Source organism: Equus asinus, chromosome 21, assembly GCF_041296235.1.
Source record: "Equus asinus isolate D_3611 breed Donkey chromosome 21, EquAss-T2T_v2, whole genome shotgun sequence".
NCBI lineage: Eukaryota > Metazoa > Chordata > Mammalia > Perissodactyla > Equidae > Equus > Equus asinus.
In genome coordinates this window covers 3,887,354-3,910,592 of record NC_091810.1, presented here as the reverse complement: position 1 = coordinate 3,910,592, position 23,239 = coordinate 3,887,354, and positions in this window count along the sequence as shown.

Sequence of the window (23,239 nt, the reverse complement as noted above, 5' to 3'; positions counted from 1 at the left end):
GCCTAGGCTAGGCTATTAAAGGGACAGATACCCAGAAACAGGTTTGGCAAACAGAAAGCAGGCACAGAAACTAGAAGAGATAAAACAGAGTCTGATGCAAGGGATAAGAAAGGAACCCTAGGCCACAAGTGAGAATAGAGGGACAGGCACGGAGAGGAGAACATTGTCATCTATTCAAGTCTATGGGGAGGTCATGCTGATTCAAGCTTGCAACTTCATTGGAAACAAGTGGCCGGACTTGGCGTTCATCACACCTACAGTGCCCTTGTGCCTTAAGCATAATGCAAAGTCAAGAAAGATGTCTTGAGGACATTGAAGAGAAGAATCGATGCCTCCTTTCCAAGGCCCATAGCATTCTTTGAAGGTCAGTCTCTTTTTCCGAAGCTCTGGTGTCACGTGGGCCCACTGGGCACATGGTAATGTGTCCCAAGAGATGTCTTGGAAGCCTTGAAGGAATGGAGCCCTGTCACGCTTGGGGTATGTCTCTTTGTTTGGAAGTGCTCTACAAGGGTGCTGAAAAGCACCCTCTTCCACAGGGCTTCGTTCCTTCGTGAAGGCTGCCCTCCCAGGCTAGTGTGCTCTGTTTGCCTCCATCGAAATTCTCTCCCCCTACCTCTTGTCGTAGAAGGATAATTGACTATGTGTTTTGACACCATATGTAAGGAAGTTGCACGAAAATTAGAACTTTACAGTTGTGTTTCAAGAAAAATAAACAGGCCAGGGTAGAGGATGTAGGGCAAACAAATGGCACACCCTATAAAAATTAAGTAAGCCCGTATCTGGACGGAATCTAGGGGAACGTTCAAGGATCAGGGGTCAAGTTCGAAACTTCCCAAATCCGGAAAAGAGACAGAAAAATATCTTTCCTGGAGAGTGGAATTCATCCGATTTGTCTAAGTTGTCTTGGAAACATTGTGTCCGTGAAGGGGGTTGCCAGGACCACCTCGAATTTGGAGTTTCTGATCTCAGGATGTCAAACCAACCCACATGACCACGTGTTCTCAGTGCTTAGTTTGACCTAGGCTAGGATAGCCAAGAGTCCTACAAGTGACCGGTGCAAATTCAAGGACAACAACCAAGAGTCACGAAAGCACTCACACCTCACCCTAGAGAACATACAGCGATTAAAGAAATACAAACTAATCCCTTGGAATGAAGGAGAACGGACTGATAAGCATGTCTAAGGGAGATAGCTGAGAAAGACCATGACGAGTATACTATGGAAAAGAAAAAGAGGACCCAGAAAATGGAAGGTGAACAGAAATCACACCTGAATTATCCACAATGAAAGATGATGTCCGTCTTTAGACAGACTCTGCTGGAACGTTTGAAAGTCAGAGAAATTCACAAGCCAAAAAACGGCAGCGAAGGTCAAGCATGGGCTAACTGGGAAGGGTGAGTTATGAGACTGCTCCAAGCAGGCTCTGAAACCTGTATCCAGGAAGCATGCTGGACCTCAGAGACACAATTATGACAAATCCTCTGACATCACAATGGACCCGAAAAACAACCTAGCCTCATCTACACAGTGCTAGAGTTGGGCTCACTAGTATATTTAACTCCCATTGCACTCAACTGCACGTTGCCACTGAACATGTAAGTGGCCGGCCGGTGGTGCAGTGGTGAGGTCCGCACCTTCTGGGTCTGTGGCCCAGTATGAGCTGGGTGGAATCCTCGGTTTGGGCCTCCTCACCACTGCTTCAGTTGTTCTGGTGCAGGCGTCCGAGGTAGAGTAGAGGCAGATGGGAAGGGACGTTGGACAGGGCCAGACTTCCACAGCAAATACAGGAGCATTGCCAGCAGATGTGAGCACAGCAATGCACTTGTGCCAAAACAAAACCAATTAAAAGTTGCAAAGAATAGAAAAACTGAAGCTAAGGAAAAAAAAAAAAAAAAAACAGGAGCTTGCCATTACGAAGAATAGGATCTCTGTGAATAACCTTAGCAAAACAGGTGAATTCTATGTTAATTCAAAAACTAGCAAACCTTTGGGGAAAGAAACTCAAGAAGACACAAGAAAAAAAAAGATATCGAGGGATCTAGGAATGGAAGGATTAACACACTTGAAAGGTTCATACCGCAGTAAGGAATCTCTGGATTCCATGCAATCCCAGTCAAAGTTGCAGCAGTATTTGCCACAGAGAAGAAGAGAGAATCCTAAAGTTTCTAGCCAGCAACACGAGACCCTGACTAGGCAAAGGAATCCTCAGGAAAACGAACAAAGCGGCACGTGTCACAATTTCTGATTTCAACATAGAGGACGAAGCGCTAGGTACCGAAACGGCACAGTCTGGGCCCCAAAACAGGCATGAAGACCCATGCAAAACAATTGAGAGCCCAGAGCCCAACTCAAACTTACATGGACAGCCCATTTTGGACCAGGGAGCCAAGTCTAGACAGCGGAGAAAGGAGAGTCTCTACAATAAACGGTGCTGGGAAGCCTGCACAGCCACATGGAACACAACGAGAGTACACCATGATGTTACACCTGGCACACACACCACCTGAAATGGATTAAAGCCTTGAATGGCAGACTTGAAACCGTGAACCTTGTAGGAGAAGACCTACGCAGAGTGCTCTTTGCCATCTGTCTGAGCCGCCTATTTGGAAGAAGCATGTCTGACTGGGCAAGGGCAACAAAGGAAACAAGAAACAAACGGGACCACATCAAATGCACACACTTCTGCCCACTCAAGGAAACCATCAACTGAATACTAAGACACCACAACAATTGGGAGAGGATGTTTGCAAACCACACATCGGACAAGGGGTGAAAAGCCCAAAGATACAATCAACTCGCACGTCTCCACAAGAAAAAAAACAAGCCAATGAAAACCTGGTCAAAAGATGGAAGCAGAGATTTCTCCGAAGAAGACAGAAAGAGGGCCAGTAGGTGCACGAAAACTTGTTCACCATCATTAAGTCTCAGGAAAATGCAAATCCAAACTGCAAGGCCATGGCAGCTCACTGTGGTCAGCATGGCTAGAAGGAAGCAGACAGGAAATAACAAGTGTCAGAGAGGAGGTGGAGAGAAGGGAAGCCTCCTGCACTGCTGGTGGGAGTGTAACCCGGTGCAGCCACGATGCCAAAGGTGTGGAACTGCCTCAGCAGTTTAAGTATCCATGTCCCGTATGACCCAGCTATTAATCTGCCGCTTGCTTATCCAAAAAAGTCAGAAAGACTACCGCATAAAGACATGTGCATGTCTGTGTTCACCACAGTCTTACTCCTGATATCCAAGACTTGGAAAGCACCCTGGTGTCCAGCAAGGGATGATTGGAGAAGGAAGATGGGCTATAGCCACACAATGGTATACCACTCAGCCGGAACAAATGATGCAATCCAGCCATTTGTGACCACCAGAATGGCTGTGAGGGTTTTAGGGGAAGTGTAACAAGCCCCAGTGAGAAATTCAAATACCATAGAATCTCACTTACAAGGAGAAGAAAAAGCAAGCACTAACCAACAGGTGGCACTGAACATTTGTATGCGGGCTCCCAGAGGCAAAGAGGGGCGGTGACGGAGGGTGAAAGAGAAGATTAGGCACAAGTGTGTGGTGAGGGCCTGTGATTAGTCTTACACTGGTGAAGATGATGTAAGCTACACAGAAGTCTAAAGCAATGAGGATGTGAATCTGGAAGTTATAGTACGTTCTAATGCAGGGTTATGGCTATAAATTCACCTCAAATCAAAAATCCAAAACGGGGTCCAGAATGATGTCATAAAGCTTTGGGGGCGGAAAGAGTTTACGGAAGGTGAACTTCCAAGGATGGAAAATCACCTCCAAATGCTTACAGATGCTACAGAAAGGCAGACCATTCCAAATAGGTGAAGAGGAATACTACGAAGAGAACATGATCAGTCCTAAACCCATGAACGAACGGAAAATGTTACCGTCCATGATGTTATTACTAATCACCTTCACGAATAATCCAAACAGGCCCACGTCTTCCCAAGTTCAGGCAAAAGGTTGGTCCAAAAGTACAATTCAGGGCCGGCCCTGTGGTGGAGCAGGTAAGTGCCCACATTCCGCTTGGGCGGCCCGGGCCTCACTGTTTCACATTACGAGTGCATATCACATTAGTAGTGTTAGGAAATATAGATTTCATGGTATGGTGCGGGCAGAGATCATAAATAAGCAGCAATTGTGAGGATACGTTATCAATACGCACAAGAAAAGGAACCATAAGAATATTACAATCTATGGAAGTATCTGGTACACTTCCCAAAGGCAGAAGGAAGGAAATCTTGTGACCTGCCAAGGTGGAATTGGCAGAGTGCCACGAGATGACACCATCATTGTGCATCAGAACATTCCCTGGGCAACTTCAACTTGTGAGGGAGTCCAGGACTTTTTCTGGGTAAGGTCCACCCATTTTGCCATCTACCCAAGATATAAGAGATAAAACCCAGGATAATCTTACAGGAGTGACACCAGTGTCTAGAGAGAATGTAGGAGCCCTTTCGAAGTTCAAGGAGAAAGATAGAAACTGACAACAATTGCAGAAAAAGGAAAACTATCCTACCTAGACAGGGTGAGGAGTCAGACTGGTCTGAGATGGCTGTGAAACTCTGTGTGCACGGAGGTTGTCAGGACAACTTCGAATTTTGAGGTCGCTTATGACATCACGGTGAACATGTCCCCCAGGGTGGCCGCATGGTTACAGTCTGAGGATTGGCCTAGGCTAGGCTATTAAAGGGACAGATACCCAGAAACAGGTTTGGCAAACAGAAAGCAGGCACAGAAACTAGAAGAGATAAAACAGAGTCTGATGCAAGGGATAAGAAAGGAACCCTAGGCCACAAGTGAGAATAGAGGGACAGGCACGGAGAGGAGAACATTGTCATCTATTCAAGTCTATGGGGAGGTCATGCTGATTCAAGCTTGCAACTTCATTGGAAACAAGTGGCCGGACTTGGCGTTCATCACACCTACAGTGCCCTTGTGCCTTAAGCATAATGCAAAGTCAAGAAAGATGTCTTGAGGACATTGAAGAGAAGAATCGATGCCTCCTTTCCAAGGCCCATAGCATTCTTTGAAGGTCAGTCTCTTTTTCCGAAGCTCTGGTGTCACGTGGGCCCACTGGGCACATGGTAATGTGTCCCAAGAGATGTCTTGGAAGCCTTGAAGGAATGGAGCCCTGTCACGCTTGGGGTATGTCTCTTTGTTTGGAAGTGCTCTACAAGGGTGCTGAAAAGCACCCTCTTCCACAGGGCTTCGTTCCTTCGTGAAGGCTGCCCTCCCAGGCTAGTGTGCTCTGTTTGCCTCCATCGAAATTCTCTCCCCCTACCTCTTGCCGTAGAAGGATTATTGATTATGTGTTTTGACACCATATGTAAGGAAGTTGCACGAAAATTAGAACTTTACAGTTGTGTTTCAAGAAAAATAAACAGGCCAGGGTAGAGGATGTAGGGCAAACAAATGGCACACCCTATAAAAATTAAGTAAGCCCGTATCTGGACGGAATCTAGGGGAACGTTCAAGGATCAGGGGTCAAGTTCGAAACTTCCCAAATCCGGAAAAGAGACAGAAAAATATCTTTCCTGGAGAGTGGAATTCATCCGATTTGTCTAAGTTGTCTTGGAAACATTGTGTCCGTGAAGGGGGTTGCCAGGACCACCTCGAATTTGGAGTTTCTGATCTCAGGATGTCAAACCAACCCACATGACCACGTGTTCTCAGTGCTTAGTTTGACCTAGGCTAGGGTAGCCAAGAGTCCTACAAGTGACCGGTGCAAATTCAAGGACAACAACCAAGCGTCACGAAAGCACTCACACCTCACCCTAGAGAACATACAGCGATTAAAGAAATACAAACTAATCCCTTGGAATGAAGGAGAACGGACTGATAAGCATGTCTAAGGGAGATAGCTGAGAAAGACCATGACGAGTATACTATGGAAAAGAAAAAGAGGACCCAGAAAATGGAAGGTGAACAGAAATCACACCTGAATTATCCACAATGAAAGATGATGTCCGTCTTTAGACAGACTCTGCTGGAACGTTTGAAAGTCAGAGAAATTCACAAGCCAAAAAACGGCAGCGAAGGTCAAGCATGGGCTAACTGGGAAGGGTGAGTTATGAGACTGCTCCAAGCAGGCTCTGAAACCTGTATCCAGGAAGCATGCTGGACCTCAGAGACACAATTATGACAAATCCTCTGACATCACAATGGACCCGAAAAACAACCTAGCCTCATCTACACAGTGCTAGAGTTGGGCTCACTAGTATATTTAACTCCCGTTGCACTCAACTGCACGTTGCCACTGAACATGTAAGTGGCCGGCCGGTGGTGCAGTGGTGAGGTCCGCACCTTCTGGGTCTGTGGCCCAGTATGGGCTGGGTGGAATCCTCGGTTTGGGCCTCCTCACCACTGCTTCAGTTGTTCTGGTGCAGGCGTCCGAGGTAGAGTAGAGGCAGATGGGAAGGGACGTTGGACAGGGCCAGACTTCCACAGCAAATACAGGAGCATTGCCAGCAGATGTGAGCACAGCAATGCACTTGTGCCAAAACAAAACCAATTAAAAGTTGCAAAGAATAGAAAAACTGAAGCTAAGGAAAAAAAAAAAAAAAAAAACAGGAGCTTGCCATTACGAAGAATAGGATCTCTGTGAATAACCTTAGCAAAACAGGTGAATTCTATGTTAATTCAAAAACTAGCAAACCTTTGGGGAAAGAAACTCAAGAAGACACAAGAAAAAAAAAGATACCGAGGGATCTAGGAATGGAAGGATTAACACACTTGAAAGGTTCATACCGCAGTAAGGAATCTCTGGATTCCATGCAATCCCAGTCAAAGTTGCAGCAGTATTTGCCACAGAGAAGAAGAGAGAATCCTAAAGTTTCTAGCCAGCAACGCGAGACCCTGACTAGGCAAAGGAATCCTCAGGAAAACGAACAAAGCAGCACGTGTCACAATTTCTGATTTCAACATAGAGGACGAAGCGCTAGGTACCGAAACGGCACAGTCTGGGCCCCAAAACAGGCATGAAGACCCATGCAAAACAATTGAGAGCCCAGAGCCCAACTCAAACTTACATGGACAGCCCATTTTGGACCAGGGAGCCAAGTGGAGACAGCGGAGAAAGGAGAGTCTCTACAATAAACGGTGCTGGGAAGCCTGCAAAGCCACATGGAACACAACGAGAGTACACCATGATGTTACACCTGGCACACACACCACCTGAAGTGGATTAAAGCCTTGAATGGCAGACTTGAAACCGTGAACCTTGTAGGAGAAGACCTAGGCAGAGTGCTCTTTGCCATCTGTCTGAACCGCCTATTTGGAAGAAGCATGTCTGACTGGGCAAGGGCAACAAAGGAAACAAGAAACAAACGGGACCACATCAAATGCACACACTTCTGCCCACTCAAGGAAACCATCAACTGAATACTAAGACACCACAACGATTGGGAGAGGATGTTTGCAAACCACACATCGGACAAGGGGTGAAAAGCCCAAAGATACAATCAACTCGCACGTCTCCACAAGAAAAAAAACAAGCCAATGAAAACCTGGTCAAAAGATGGAAGCAGAGATTTCTCCGAAGAAGACAGAAAGAGGGCCAGTAGGTGCACGAAAACTTGTTCACCATCATTAAGTCTCAGGAAAATGCAAATCCAAACTGCAAGGCCATGGCAGCTCACTGTGGTCAGCATGGCTAGAAGGAAGCAGACAGGAAATAACAAGTGTCAGAGAGGAGGTGGAGAGAAGGGAAGCCTCCTGCACTGCTGGTGGGAGTGTAACCCGGTGCAGCCACGATGCCAAAGGTGTGGAACTGCCTCAGCAGTTTAAGTATCCATGTCCCGTATGACCCAGCTATTAATCTGCCGCTTGTTTATCCAAAAAAGTCAGAAAGACTACCGCATAAAGACATGTGCATGGCTGTGTTCACCACAGTCTTACTCCTGATATCCAAGACTTGGAAAGCACCCTGGTGTCCAGCAAGGGATGATTGGAGAAGGAAGATGGGCTATAGCCACACAATGGTATACCACTCAGCCGGAACAAATGATGCAATCCAGCCATTTGTGACCACCAGAATGGCTGTGAGGGTTTTAGGGGAAGTGTAACAAGCCCCAGTGAGAAATTCAAATACCATAGAATCTCACTTACAAGGAGAAGAAAAAGCAAGCACTAACCAACAGGTGGCACTGAACATTTGTATGCGGGCTCCCAGAGGCAAAGAGGGGCGGTGACGGAGGGTGAAAGAGAAGATTAGGCACAAGTGTGTGGTGAGGGCCTGTGATTAGTCTTACACTGGTGAAGATGATGTAAGCTACACAGAAGTCTAAAGCAATGAGGATGTGAATCTGGAAGTTATAGTACGTTCTAATGCAGGGTCATGGCTATAAATTCACCTCAAATCAAAAATCCAAAACGGGGTCCAGAATGATGTCATAAAGCTTTGGGGGCGGAAAGAGTTTACGGAAGGTGAACTTCCAAGGATGGAAAATCACCTCCAAATGCTTACAGATGCTACAGAAAGGCAGACCATTCCAAATAGGTGAAGAGGAATACTACGAAGAGAACATGATCAGTCCTAAACCCATGAACGAACGGAAAATGTTACCGTCCATGATGTTATTACTAATCACCTTCACGAATAATCCAAACAGGCCCACGTCTTCCCAAGTTCAGGCAAAAGGTTGGTCCAAAAGTACAATTCAGGGCCGGCCCTGTGGTGGAGCAGGTAAGTGCCCACATTCCGCTTGGGCGGCCCGGGCCTCACTGTTTCACCTTACGAGTGCATATCACATTAGTAGTGTTAGGAAATATAGATTTCATGGTATGGTGCGGGCAGAGATCATAAATAAGCAGCAATTGTGAGGATACGTTATCAATACGCACAAGAAAAGGAACCATAAGAATATTACAATCTATGGAAGTATCTGGTACACTTCCCAAAGGCAGAAGGAAGGAAATCTTGTGACCTGCCAAGGTGGAATTGGCAGAGTGCCACGAGATGACACCATCATTGTGCATCAGAACATTCCCTGGGCAACTTCAACTTGTGAGGGAGTCCAGGACTTTTTCTGGGTAAGGTCCACCCATTTTGCCATCTACCCAAGATATAAGAGATAAAACCCAGGATAATCTTACAGGAGTGACACCAGTGTCTAGAGAGAATGTAGGAGCCCTTTCGAAGTTCAAGGAGAAAGATAGAAACTGACAACAATTGCAGAAAAAGGAAAACTATCCTACCTAGACAGGGTGAGGAGTCAGACTGGTCTGAGATGGCTGTGAAACTCTGTGTGCACGGAGGTTGTCAGGACAACTTCGAATTTTGAGGTCGCTTATGACATCACGGTGAACATGTCCCCCAGGGTGGCCGCATGGTTACAGTCTGAGGATTGGCCTAGGCTAGGCTATTAAAGGGACAGACACCCAGAAACAGGTTTGGCAAACAGAAAGCAGGCACAGAAACTAGAAGAGATAAAACAGAGTCTGATGCAAGGGATAAGAAAGGAACCCTAGGCCACAAGTGAGAATAGAGGGACAGGCACGGAGAGGAGAACATTGTCATCTATTCAAGTCTATGGGGAGGTCATGCTGATTCAAGCTTGCAACTTCATTGGAAACAAGTGGCCGGACTTGGCGTTCATCACACCTACAGTGCCCTTGTGCCTTAAGCATAATGCAAAGTCAAGAAAGATGTCTTGAGGACATTGAAGAGAAGAATCGATGCCTCCTTTCCAAGGCCCATAGCATTCTTTGAAGGTCAGTCTCTTTTTCCGAAGCTCTGGTGTCACGTGGGCCCACTGGGCACATGGTAATGTGTCCCAAGAGATGTCTTGGAAGCCTTGAAGGAATGGAGCCCTGTCACGCTTGGGGTATGTCTCTTTGTTTGGAAGTGCTCTACAAGGGTGCTGAAAAGCACCCTCTTCCACAGGGCTTCGTTCCTTCGTGAAGGCTGCCCTCCCAGGCTAGTGTGCTCTGTTTGCCTCCATCGAAATTCTCTCCCCCTACCTCTTGCCGTAGAAGGATTATTGATTATGTGTTTTGACACCATATGTAAGGAAGTTGCACGAAAATTAGAACTTTACAGTTGTGTTTCAAGAAAAATAAACAGGCCAGGGTAGAGGATGTAGGGCAAACAAATGGCACACCCTATAAAAATTAAGTAAGCCCGTATCTGGACGGAATCTAGGGGAACGTTCAAGGATCAGGGGTCAAGTTCGAAACTTCCCAAATCCGGAAAAGAGACAGAAAAATATCTTTCCTGGAGAGTGGAATTCATCCGATTTGTCTAAGTTGTCTTGGAAACATTGTGTCCGTGAAGGGGGTTGCCAGGACCACCTCGAATTTGGAGTTTCTGATCTCAGGATGTCAAACCAACCCACATGACCACGTGTTCTCAGTGCTTAGTTTGACCTTGGCTAGGGTAGCCAAGAGTCCTACAAGTGACCGGTGCAAATTCAAGGACAACAACCAAGAGTCACGAAAGCACTCACACCTCACCCTAGAGAACATACAGCGATTAAAGAAATACAAACTAATCCCTCGGAATGAAGGAGAACGGACTGATAAGCATGTCTAAGGGAGATAGCTGAGAAAGACCATGACGAGTATACTATGGAAAAGAAAAAGAGGACCCAGAAAATGGAAGGTGAACAGAAATCACACCTGAATTATCCACAATGAAAGATGATGTCCGTCTTTAGACAGACTCTGCTGGAACGTTTGAAAGTCAGAGAAATTCACAAGCCAAAAAACGGCAGCGAAGGTCAAGCATGGGCTAACTGGGAAGGGTGAGTTATGAGACTGCTCCAAGCAGGCTCTGAAACCTGTATCCAGGAAGCATGCTGGACCTCAGAGACACAATTATGACAAATCCTCTGACATCACAATGGACCCGAAAAACAACCTAGCCTCATCTACACAGTGCTAGAGTTGGGCTCACTAGTATATTTAACTCCCGTTGCACTCAACTGCACGTTGCCACTGAACATGTAAGTGGCCGGCCGGTGGTGCAGTGGTGAGGTCCGCACCTTCTGGGTCTGTGGCCCAGTATGGGCTGGGTGGAATCCTCGGTTTGGGCCTCCTCACCACTGCTTCAGTTGTTCTGGTGCAGGCGTCCGAGGTAGAGTAGAGGCAGATGGGAAGGGACGTTGGACAGGGCCAGACTTCCACAGCAAATACAGGAGCATTGCCAGCAGATGTGAGCACAGCAATGCACTTGTGCCAAAACAAAACCAATTAAAAGTTGCAAAGAACAGAAAAACTGAAGCTAAGGAAAAAAAAAACAAAAAAACAGGAGCTTGCCATTACGAAGAATAGGATCTCTGTGAATAACCTTAGCAAAACAGGTGAATTCTATGTTAATTCAAAAACTAGCAAACCTTTGGGGAAAGAAACTCAAGAAGACACAAGAAAAAAAAAGATATCGAGGGATCTAGGAATGGAAGGATTAACACACTTGAAAGGTTCATACCGCAGTAAGGAATCTCTGGATTCCATGCAATCCCAGTCAAAGTTGCAGCAGTATTTGCCACAGAGAAGAAGAGAGAATCCTAAAGTTTCTAGCCAGCAACACGAGACCCTGACTAGGCAAAGGAATCCTCAGGAAAACGAACAAAGCAGCACGTGTCACAATTTCTGATTTCAACATAGAGGACGAAGCGCTAGGTACCGAAACGGCACAGTCTGGGCCCCAAAACAGGCATGAAGACCCATGCAAAACAATTGAGAGCCCAGAGCCCAACTCAAACTTACATGGACAGCCCATTTTGGACCAGGGAGCCAAGTGGAGACAGCGGAGGAAGGAGAGTCTCTACAATAAACGGTGCTGGGAAGCCTGCACAGCCACATGGAACACAACGAGAGTACACCATGATGTTACACCTGGCACACACACCACCTGAAATGGATTAAAGCCTTGAATGGCAGACTTGAAACCGTGAACCTTGTAGGAGAAGACCTAGGCAGAGTGCTCTTTGCCATCTGTCTGAGCCGCCTATTTGGAAGAAGCATGTCTGACTGGGCAAGGGCAACAAAGGAAACAAGAAACAAACGGGACCACATCAAATGCACACACTTCTGCCCACTCAAGGAAACCATCAACTGAATACTAAGACACCACAACGATTGGGAGAGGATGTTTGCAAACCACACATCGGACAAGGGGTGAAAAGCCCAAAGATACAATCAACTCGCACGTCTCCACAAGAAAAAAAACAAGCCAATGAAAACCTGGTCAAAAGATGGAAGCAGAGATTTCTCCGAAGAAGACAGAAAGAGGGCCAGTAGGTGCATGAAAACTTGTTCACCATCATTAAGTCTCAGGAAAATGCAAATCCAAACTGCAAGGCCATGGCAGCTCACTGTGGTCAGCATGGCTAGAAGGAAGCAGACAGGAAATAACAAGTGTCAGAGAGGAGGTGGAGAGAAGGGAAGCCTCCTGCACTGCTGGTGGGAGTGTAACCCGGTGCAGCCACGATGCCAAAGGTGTGGAACTGCCTCAGAAGTTTAAGTATCCATGTCCCGTATGACCCAGCTATTAATCTGCCGCTTGCTTATCCAAAAAAGTCAGAAAGACTACCGCATAAAGACATGTGCATGGCTGTGTTCACCACAGTCTTACTCCTGATATCCAAGACTTGGAAAGCACCCTGGTGTCCAGCAAGGGATGATTGGAGAAGGAAGATGGGCTATAGCCACACAATGGTATACCACTCAGCCGGAACAAATGATGCAATCCAGCCATTTGTGACCACCAGAATGGCTGTGAGGGTTTTAGGGGAAGTGTAACAAGCCCCAGTGAGAAATTCAAATACCATAGAATCTCACTTACAAGGCGAAGAAAAAGCAAGCACTAACCAACAGGTGGCACTGAACATTTGTATGCGGGCTCCCAGAGGCAAAGAGGGGCGGTGACGGAGGGTGAAAGAGAAGATTAGGCACAAGTGTGTGGTGAGGGCCTGTGATTAGTCTTACACTGGTGAAGATGATGTAAGCTACACAGAAGTCTAAAGCAATGAGGATGTGAATCTGGAAGTTATAGTACGTTCTAATGCAGGGTCATGGCTATAAATTCACCTCAAATCAAAAATCCAAAACGGGGTCCAGAATGATGTCATAAAGCTTTGGGGGCGGAAAGAGTTTACGGAAGGTGAACTTCCAAGGATGGAAAATCACCTCCAAATGCTTACAGATGCTACAGAAAGGCAGACCATTCCAAATAGGTGAAGAGGAATACTACGAAGAGAACATGATCAGTCCTAAACCCATGAACGAACGGAAAATGTTACCGTCCATGATGTTATTACTAATCACCTTCACGAATAATCCAAACAGGCCCACGTCTTCCCAAGTTCAGGCAAAAGGTTGGTCCAAAAGTACAATTCAGGGCCGGCCCTGTGGTGGAGCAGGTAAGTGCCCACATTCCGCTTGGGCGGCCCGGGCCTCACTGTTTCACCTTACGAGTGCATATCACATTAGTAGTGTTAGGAAATATAGATTTCATGGTATGGTGCGGGCAGAGATCATAAATAAGCAGCAATTGTGAGGATACGTTATCAATACGCACAAGAAAAGGAACCATAAGAATATTACAATCTATGGAAGTATCTGGTACACTTCCCAAAGGCAGAAGGAAGGAAATCTTGTGACCTGCCAAGGTGGAATTGGCAGAGTGCCACGAGATGACACCATCATTGTGCATCAGAACATTCCCTGGGCAACTTCAACTTGTGAGGGAGTCCAGGACTTTTTCTGGGTAAGGTCCACCCATTTTGCCATCTACCCAAGATATAAGAGATAAAACCCAGGATAATCTTACAGGAGTGACACCAGTGTCTAGAGAGAATGTAGGAGCCCTTTCGAAGTTCAAGGAGAAAGATAGAAACTGACAACAATTGCAGAAAAAGGAAAACTATCCTACCTAGACAGGGTGAGGAGTCAGACTGGTCTGAGATGGCTGTGAAACTCTGTGTGCACGGAGGTTGTCAGGACAACTTCGAATTTTGAGGTCGCTTATGACATCACGGTGAACATGTCCCCCAGGGTGGCCGCATGGTTACAGTCTGAGGATTGGCCTAGGCTAGGCTATTAAAGGGACAGACACCCAGAAACAGGTTTGGCAAACAGAAAGCAGGCACAGAAACTAGAAGAGATAAAACAGAGTCTGATGCAAGGGATAAGAAAGGAACCCTAGGCCACAAGTGAGAATAGAGGGACAGGCACGGAGAGGAGAACATTGTCATCTATTCAAGTCTATGGGGAGGTCATGCTGATTCAAGCTTGCAACTTCATTGGAAACAAGTGGCCGGACTTGGCGTTCATCACACCTACAGTGCCCTTGTGCCTTAAGCATAATGCAAAGTCAAGAAAGATGTCTTGAGGACATTGAAGAGAAGAATCGATGCCTCCTTTCCAAGGCCCATAGCATTCTTTGAAGGTCAGTCTCTTTTTCCGAAGCTCTGGTGTCACGTGGGCCCACTGGGCACATGGTAATGTGTCCCAAGAGATGTCTTGGAAGCCTTGAAGGAATGGAGCCCTGTCACGCTTGGGGTATGTCTCTTTGTTTGGAAGTGCTCTACAAGGGTGCTGAAAAGCACCCTCTTCCACAGGGCTTCGTTCCTTCGTGAAGGCTGCCCTCCCAGGCTAGTGTGCTCTGTTTGCCTCCATCGAAATTCTCTCCCCCTACCTCTTGCCGTAGAAGGATTATTGATTATGTGTTTTGACACCATATGTAAGGAAGTTGCACGAAAATTAGAACTTTACAGTTGTGTTTCAAGAAAAATAAACAGGCCAGGGTAGAGGATGTAGGGCAAACAAATGGCACACCCTATAAAAATTAAGTAAGCCCGTATCTGGACGGAATCTAGGGGAACGTTCAAGGATCAGGGGTCAAGTTCGAAACTTCCCAAATCCGGAAAAGAGACAGAAAAATATCTTTCCTGGAGAGTGGAATTCATCCGATTTGTCTAAGTTGTCTTGGAAACATTGTGTCCGTGAAGGGGGTTGCCAGGACCACCTCGAATTTGGAGTTTCTGATCTCAGGATGTCAAACCAACCCACATGACCACGTGTTCTCAGTGCTTAGTTTGACCTTGGCTAGGGTAGCCAAGAGTCCTACAAGTGACCGGTGCAAATTCAAGGACAACAACCAAGAGTCACGAAAGCACTCACACCTCACCCTAGAGAACATACAGCGATTAAAGAAATACAAACTAATCCCTCGGAATGAAGGAGAACGGACTGATAAGCATGTCTAAGGGAGATAGCTGAGAAAGACCATGACGAGTATACTATGGAAAAGAAAAAGAGGACCCAGAAAATGGAAGGTGAACAGAAATCACACCTGAATTATCCACAATGAAAGATGATGTCCGTCTTTAGACAGACTCTGCTGGAACGTTTGAAAGTCAGAGAAATTCACAAGCCAAAAAACGGCAGCGAAGGTCAAGCATGGGCTAACTGGGAAGGGTGAGTTATGAGACTGCTCCAAGCAGGCTCTGAAACCTGTATCCAGGAAGCATGCTGGACCTCAGAGACACAATTATGACAAATCCTCTGACATCACAATGGACCCGAAAAACAACCTAGCCTCATCTACACAGTGCTAGAGTTGGGCTCACTAGTATATTTAACTCCCGTTGCACTCAACTGCACGTTGCCACTGAACATGTAAGTGGCCGGCCGGTGGTGCAGTGGTGAGGTCCGCACCTTCTGGGTCTGTGGCCCAGTATGGGCTGGGTGGAATCCTCGGTTTGGGCCTCCTCACCACTGCTTCAGTTGTTCTGGTGCAGGCGTCCGAGGTAGAGTAGAGGCAGATGGGAAGGGACGTTGGACAGGGCCAGACTTCCACAGCAAATACAGGAGCATTGCCAGCAGATGTGAGCACAGCAATGCACTTGTGCCAAAACAAAACCAATTAAAAGTTGCAAAGAACAGAAAAACTGAAGCTAAGGAAAAAAAAAACAAAAAAACAGGAGCTTGCCATTACGAAGAATAGGATCTCTGTGAATAACCTTAGCAAAACAGGTGAATTCTATGTTAATTCAAAAACTAGCAAACCTTTGGGGAAAGAAACTCAAGAAGACACAAGAAAAAAAAAGATATCGAGGGATCTAGGAATGGAAGGATTAACACACTTGAAAGGTTCATACCGCAGTAAGGAATCTCTGGATTCCATGCAATCCCAGTCAAAGTTGCAGCAGTATTTGCCACAGAGAAGAAGAGAGAATCCTAAAGTTTCTAGCCAGCAACACGAGACCCTGACTAGGCAAAGGAATCCTCAGGAAAACGAACAAAGCAGCACGTGTCACAATTTCTGATTTCAACATAGAGGACGAAGCGCTAGGTACCGAAACGGCACAGTCTGGGCCCCAAAACAGGCATGAAGACCCATGCAAAACAATTGAGAGCCCAGAGCCCAACTCAAACTTACATGGACAGCCCATTTTGGACCAGGGAGCCAAGTGGAGACAGCGGAGGAAGGAGAGTCTCTACAATAAACGGTGCTGGGAAGCCTGCACAGCCACATGGAACACAACGAGAGTACACCATGATGTTACACCTGGCACACACACCACCTGAAATGGATTAAAGCCTTGAATGGCAGACTTGAAACCGTGAACCTTGTAGGAGAAGACCTAGGCAGAGTGCTCTTTGCCATCTGTCTGAGCCGCCTATTTGGAAGAAGCATGTCTGACTGGGCAAGGGCAACAAAGGAAACAAGAAACAAACGGGACCACATCAAATGCACACACTTCTGCCCACTCAAGGAAACCATCAACTGAATACTAAGACACCACAACGATTGGGAGAGGATGTTTGCAAACCACACATCGGACAAGGGGTGAAAAGCCCAAAGATACAATCAACTCGCACGTCTCCACAAGAAAAAAAACAAGCCAATGAAAACCTGGTCAAAAGATGGAAGCAGAGATTTCTCCGAAGAAGACAGAAAGAGGGCCAGTAGGTGCATGAAAACTTGTTCACCATCATTAAGTCTCAGGAAAATGCAAATCCAAACTGCAAGGCCATGGCAGCTCACTGTGGTCAGCATGGCTAGAAGGAAGCAGACAGGAAATAACAAGTGTCAGAGAGGAGGTGGAGAGAAGGGAAGCCTCCTGCACTGCTGGTGGGAGTGTAACCCGGTGCAGCCACGATGCCAAAGGTGTGGAACTGCCTCAGAAGTTTAAGTATCCATGTCCCGTATGACCCAGCTATTAATCTGCCGCTTGCTTATCCAAAAAAGTCAGAAAGACTACCGCATAAAGACATGTGCATGGCTGTGTTCACCACAGTCTTACTCCTGATATCCAAGACTTGGAAAGCACCCTGGTGTCCAGCAAGGGATGATTGGAGAAGGAAGATGGGCTATAGCCACACAATGGTATACCACTCAGCCGGAACAAATGATGCAATCCAGCCATTTGTGACCACCAGAATGGCTGTGAGGGTTTTAGGGGAAGTGTAACAAGCCCCAGTGAGAAATTCAAATACCATAGAATCTCACTTACAAGGCGAAGAAAAAGCAAGCACTAACCAACAGGTGGCACTGAACATTTGTATGCGGGCTCCCAGAGGCAAAGAGGGGCGGTGACGGAGGGTGAAAGAGAAGATTAGGCACAAGTGTGTGGTGAGGGCCTGTGATTAGTCTTACACTGGTGAAGATGATGTAAGCTACACAGAAGTCTAAAGCAATGAGGATGTGAATCTGGAAGTTATAGTACGTTCTAATGCAGGGTCATGGCTATAAATTCACCTCAAATCAAAAATCCAAAACGGGGTCCAGAATGATGTCATAAAGCTTTGGGGGCGGAAAGAGTTTACGGAAGGTGAACTTCCAAGGATGGAAAATCACCTCCAAATGCTTACAGATGCTACAGAAAGGCAGACCATTCCAAATAGGTGAAGAGGAATACTACGAAGAGAACATGATCAGTCCTAAACCCATGAACGAACGGAAAATGTTACCGTCCATGATGTTATTACTAATCACCTTCACGAATAATCCAAACAGGCCCACGTCTTCCCAAGTTCAGGCAAAAGGTTGGTCCAAAAGTACAATTCAGGGCCGGCCCTGTGGTGGAGCAGGTAAGTGCCCACATTCCGCTTGGGCGGCCCGGGCCTCACTGTTTCACATTACGAGTGCATATCACATTAGTAGTGTTAGGAAATATAGATTTCATGGTATGGTGCGGGCAGAGATCATAAATAAGCAGCAATTGTGAGGATACGTTATCAATACGCACAAGAAAAGGAACCATAAGAATATTACAATCTATGGAAGTATCTGGTACACTTCCCAAAGGCAGAAGGAAGGAAATCTTGTGACCTGCCAAGGTGGAATTGGCAGAGTGCCACGAGATGACACCATCATTGTGCATCAGAACATTCCCTGGGCAACTTCAACTTGTGAGGGAGTCCAGGACTTTTTCTGGGTAAGGTCCACCCATTTTGCCATCTACCCAAGATATAAGAGATAAAACCCAGGATAATCTTACAGGAGTGAAACCAGTGTCTAGAGAGAATGTAGGAGCCCTTTCGAAGTTCAAGGAGAAAGATAGAAACTGACAACAATTGCAGAAAAAGGAAAACTATCCTACCTAGACAGGGTGAGGAGTCAGACTGGTCTGAGATGGCTGTGAAACTCTGTGTGCACGGAGGTTGTCAGGACAACTTCGAATTTTGAGGTCGCTTATGACATCACGGTGAACATGTCCCCCAGGGTGGCCGCATGGTTACAGTCTGAGGATTGGCCTAGGCTACGCTATTAAAGGGACAGACACCCAGAAACAGGTTTGGCAAACAGAAAGCAGGCACAGAAACTAGAAGAGATAAAACAGAGTCTGATGCAAGGGATAAGAAAGGAACCCTAGGCCACAAGTGAGAATAGAGGGACAGGCACGGAGAGGAGAACATTGTCATCTATTCAAGTCTATGGGGAGGTCATGCTGATTCAAGCTTGCAACTTCATTGGAAACAAGTGGCCGGACTTGGCGTTCATCACACCTACAGTGCCCTTGTGCCTTAAGCATAATGCAAAGTCAAGAAAGATGTCTTGAGGACATTGAAGAGAAGAATCGATGCCTCCTTTCCAAGGCCCATAGCATTCTTTGCAGGTCAGTCTCTTTTTCCGAAGCTCTGGTGTCACGTGGGCCCACTGGGCACATGGTAATGTGTCCCAAGAGATGTCTTGGAAGCCTTGAAGGAATGGAGCCCTGTCACGCTTGGGGTATGTCTCTTTGTTTGGAAGTGCTCTACAAGGGTGCTGAAAAGCACCCTCTTCCACAGGGCTTCGTTCCTTCGTGAAGGCTGCCCTCCCAGGCTAGTGTGCTCTGTTTGCCTCCATCGAAATTCTCTCCCCCTACCTCTTGCCGTAGAAGGATTATTGATTATGTGTTTTGACACCATATGTAAGGAAGTTGCACGAAAATTAGAACTTTACAGTTGTGTTTCAAGAAAAATAAACAGGCCAGGGTAGAGGATGTAGGGCAAACAAATGGCACACCCTATAAAAATTAAGTAAGCCCGTATCTGGACGGAATCTAGGGGAACGTTCAAGGATCAGGGGTCAAGTTCGAAACTTCCCAAATCCGGAAAAGAGACAGAAAAATATCTTTCCTGGAGAGTGGAATTCATCCGATTTGTCTAAGTTGTCTTGGAAACATTGTGTCCGTGAAGGGAGTTGCCAGGACCACCTCGAATTTGGAGTTTCTGATCTCAGGATGTCAAACCAACCCACATGACCACGTGTTCTCAGTGCTTAGTTTGACCTAGGCTAGGATAGCCAAGAGTCCTACAAGTGACCGGTGCAAATTCAAGGACAACAACCAAGAGTCACGAAAGCACTCACACCTCACCCTAGAGAACATACAGCGATTAAAGAAATACAAACTAATCCCTCGGAATGAAGGAGAACGGACTGATAAGCATGTCTAAGGGAGATAGCTGAGAAAGACCATGACGAGTATACTATGGAAAAGAAAAAGAGGACCCAGAAAATGGAAGGTGAACAGAAATCACACCTGAATTATCCACAATGAAAGATGATGTCCGTCTTTAGACAGACTCTGCTGGAACGTTTGAAAGTCAGAGAAATTCACAAGCCAAAAAACGGCAGCGAAGGTCAAGCATGGGCTAACTGGGAAGGGTGAGTTATGAGACTGCTCCAAGCAGGCTCTGAAACCTGTATCCAGGAAGCATGCTGGACCTCAGAGACACAATTATGACAAATCCTCTGACATCACAATGGACCCGAAAAACAACCTAGCCTCATCTACACAGTGCTAGAGTTGGGCTCACTAGTATATTTAACTCCCGTTGCACTCAACTGCACGTTGCCACTGAACATGTAAGTGGCCGGCCGGTGGTGCAGTGGTGAGGTCCGCACCTTCTGGGTCTGTGGCCCAGTATGGGCTGGGTGGAATCCTCGGTTTGGGCCTCCTCACCACTGCTTCAGTTGTTCTGGTGCAGGCGTCCGAGGTAGAGTAGAGGCAGATGGGAAGGGACGTTGGACAGGGCCAGACTTCCACAGCAAATACAGGAGCATTGCCAGCAGATGTGAGCACAGCAATGCACTTGTGCCAAAACAAAACCAATTAAAAGTTGCAAAGAATAGAAAAACTGAAGCTAAGGAAAAAAAAAAAAAAAAAACAGGAGCTTGCCATTACGAAGAATAGGATCTCTGTGAATAACCTTAGCAAAACAGGTGAATTCTATGTTAATTCAAAAACTAGCAAACCTTTGGGGAAAGAAACTCAAGAAGACACAAGAAAAAAAAAGATATCGAGGGATCTAGGAATGGAAGGATTAACACACTTGAAAGGTTCATACCGCAGTAAGGAATCTCTGGATTCCATGCAATCCCAGTCAAAGTTGCAGCAGTATTTGCCACAGAGAAGAAGAGAGAATCCTAAAGTTTCTAGCCAGCAACACGAGACCCTGACTAGGCAAAGGAATCCTCAGGAAAACGAACAAAGCAGCACGTGTCACAATTTCTGATTTCAACATAGAGGACGAAGCGCTAGGTACCGAAACGGCACAGTCTGGGCCCCAAAACAGGCATGAAGACCCATGCAAAACAATTGAGAGCCCAGAGCCCAACTCAAACTTACATGGACAGCCCATTTTGGACCAGGGAGCCAAGTGGAGACAGCGGAGAAAGGAGAGTCTCTACAATAAACGGTGCTGGGAAGCCTGCACAGCCACATGGAACACAACGAGAGTACACCATGATGTTACACCTGGCACACACACCACCTGAAATGGATTAAAGCCTTGAATGGCAGACTTGAAACCGTGAACCTTGTAGGAGAAGACCTAGGCAGAGTGCTCTTTGCCATCTGTCTGAGCCGCCTATTTGGAAGAAGCATGTCTGACTGGGCAAGGGCAACAAAGGAAACAAGAAACAAACGGGACCACATCAAATGCACACACTTCTGCCCACTCAAGGAAACCATCAACTGAATACTAAGACACCACAACAATTGGGAGAGGATGTTTGCAAACCACACATCGGACAAGGGGTGAAAAGCCCAAAGATACAATCAACTCGCACGTCTCCACAAGAAAAAAAACAAGCCAATGAAAACCTGGTCAAAAGATGGAAGCAGAGATTTCTCCGAAGAAGACAGAAAGAGGGCCAGTAGGTGCACGAAAACTTGTTCACCATCATGAAGTCTCAGGAAAATGCAAATCCAAACTGCAAGGCCATGGCAGCTCACTGTGGTCAGCATGGCTAGAAGGAAGCAGACAGGAAATAACAAGTGTCAGAGAGGAGGTGGAGAGAAGGGAAGCCTCCTGCACTGCTGGTGGGAGTGTAACCCGGTGCAGCCACGATGCCAAAGGTGTGGAACTGCCTCAGAAGTTTAAGTATCCATGTCCCGTATGACCCAGCTATTAATCTGCCGCTTGCTTATCCAAAAAAGTCAGAAAGACTACCGCATAAAGACATGTGCATGGCTGTGTTCACCACAGTCTTACTCCTGATATCCAAGACTTGGAAAGCACCCTGGTGTCCAGCAAGGGATGATTGGAGAAGGAAGATGGGCTATAGCCACACAATGGTATACCACTCAGCCGGAACAAATGATGCAATCCAGCCATTTGTGACCACCAGAATGGCTGTGAGGGTTTTAGGGGAAGTGTAACAAGCCCCAGTGAGAAATTCAAATACCATAGAATCTCACTTACAAGGCGAAGAAAAAGCAAGCACTAACCAACAGGTGGCACTGAACATTTGTATGCGGGCTCCCAGAGGCAAAGAGGGGCGGTGACGGAGGGTGAAAGAGAAGATTAGGCACAAGTGTGTGGTGAGGGCCTGTGATTAGTCTTACACTGGTGAAGATGATGTAAGCTACACAGAAGTCTAAAGCAATGAGGATGTGAATCTGGAAGTTATAGTACGTTCTAATGCAGGGTCATGGCTATAAATTCACCTCAAATCAAAAATCCAAAACGGGGTCCAGAATGATGTCATAAAGCTTTGGGGGCGGAAAGAGTTTACGGAAGGTGAACTTCCAAGGATGGAAAATCACCTCCAAATGCTTACAGATGCTACAGAAAGGCAGACCATTCCAAATAGGTGAAGAGGAATACTACGAAGAGAACATGATCAGTCCTAAACCCATGAACGAACGGAAAATGTTACCGTCCATGATGTTATTACTAATCACCTTCACGAATAATCCAAACAGGCCCACGTCTTCCCAAGTTCAGGCAAAAGGTTGGTCCAAAAGTACAATTCAGGGCCGGCCCTGTGGTGGAGCAGGTAAGTGCCCACATTCCGCTTGGGCGGCCCGGGCCTCACTGTTTCACATTACGAGTGCATATCACATTAGTAGTGTTAGGAAATATAGATTTCATGGTATGGTGCGGGCAGAGATCATAAATAAGCAGCAATTGTGAGGATACGTTATCAATACGCACAAGAAAAGGAACCATAAGAATATTACAATCTATGGAAGTATCTGGTACACTTCCCAAAGGCAGAAGGAAGGAAAACTTGTGACCTGCCAAGGTGGAATTGGCAGAGTGCCACGAGATGACACCATCATTGTGCATCAGAACATTCCCTGGGCAACTTCAACTTGTGAGGGAGTCCAGGACTTTTTCTGGGTAAGGTCCACCCATTTTGCCATCTACCCAAGATATAAGAGATAAAACCCAGGATAATCTTACAGGAGTGAAACCAGTGTCTAGAGAGAATGTAGGAGCCCTTTCGAAGTTCAAGGAGAAAGATAGAAACTGACAACAATTGCAGAAAAAGGAAAACTATCCTAC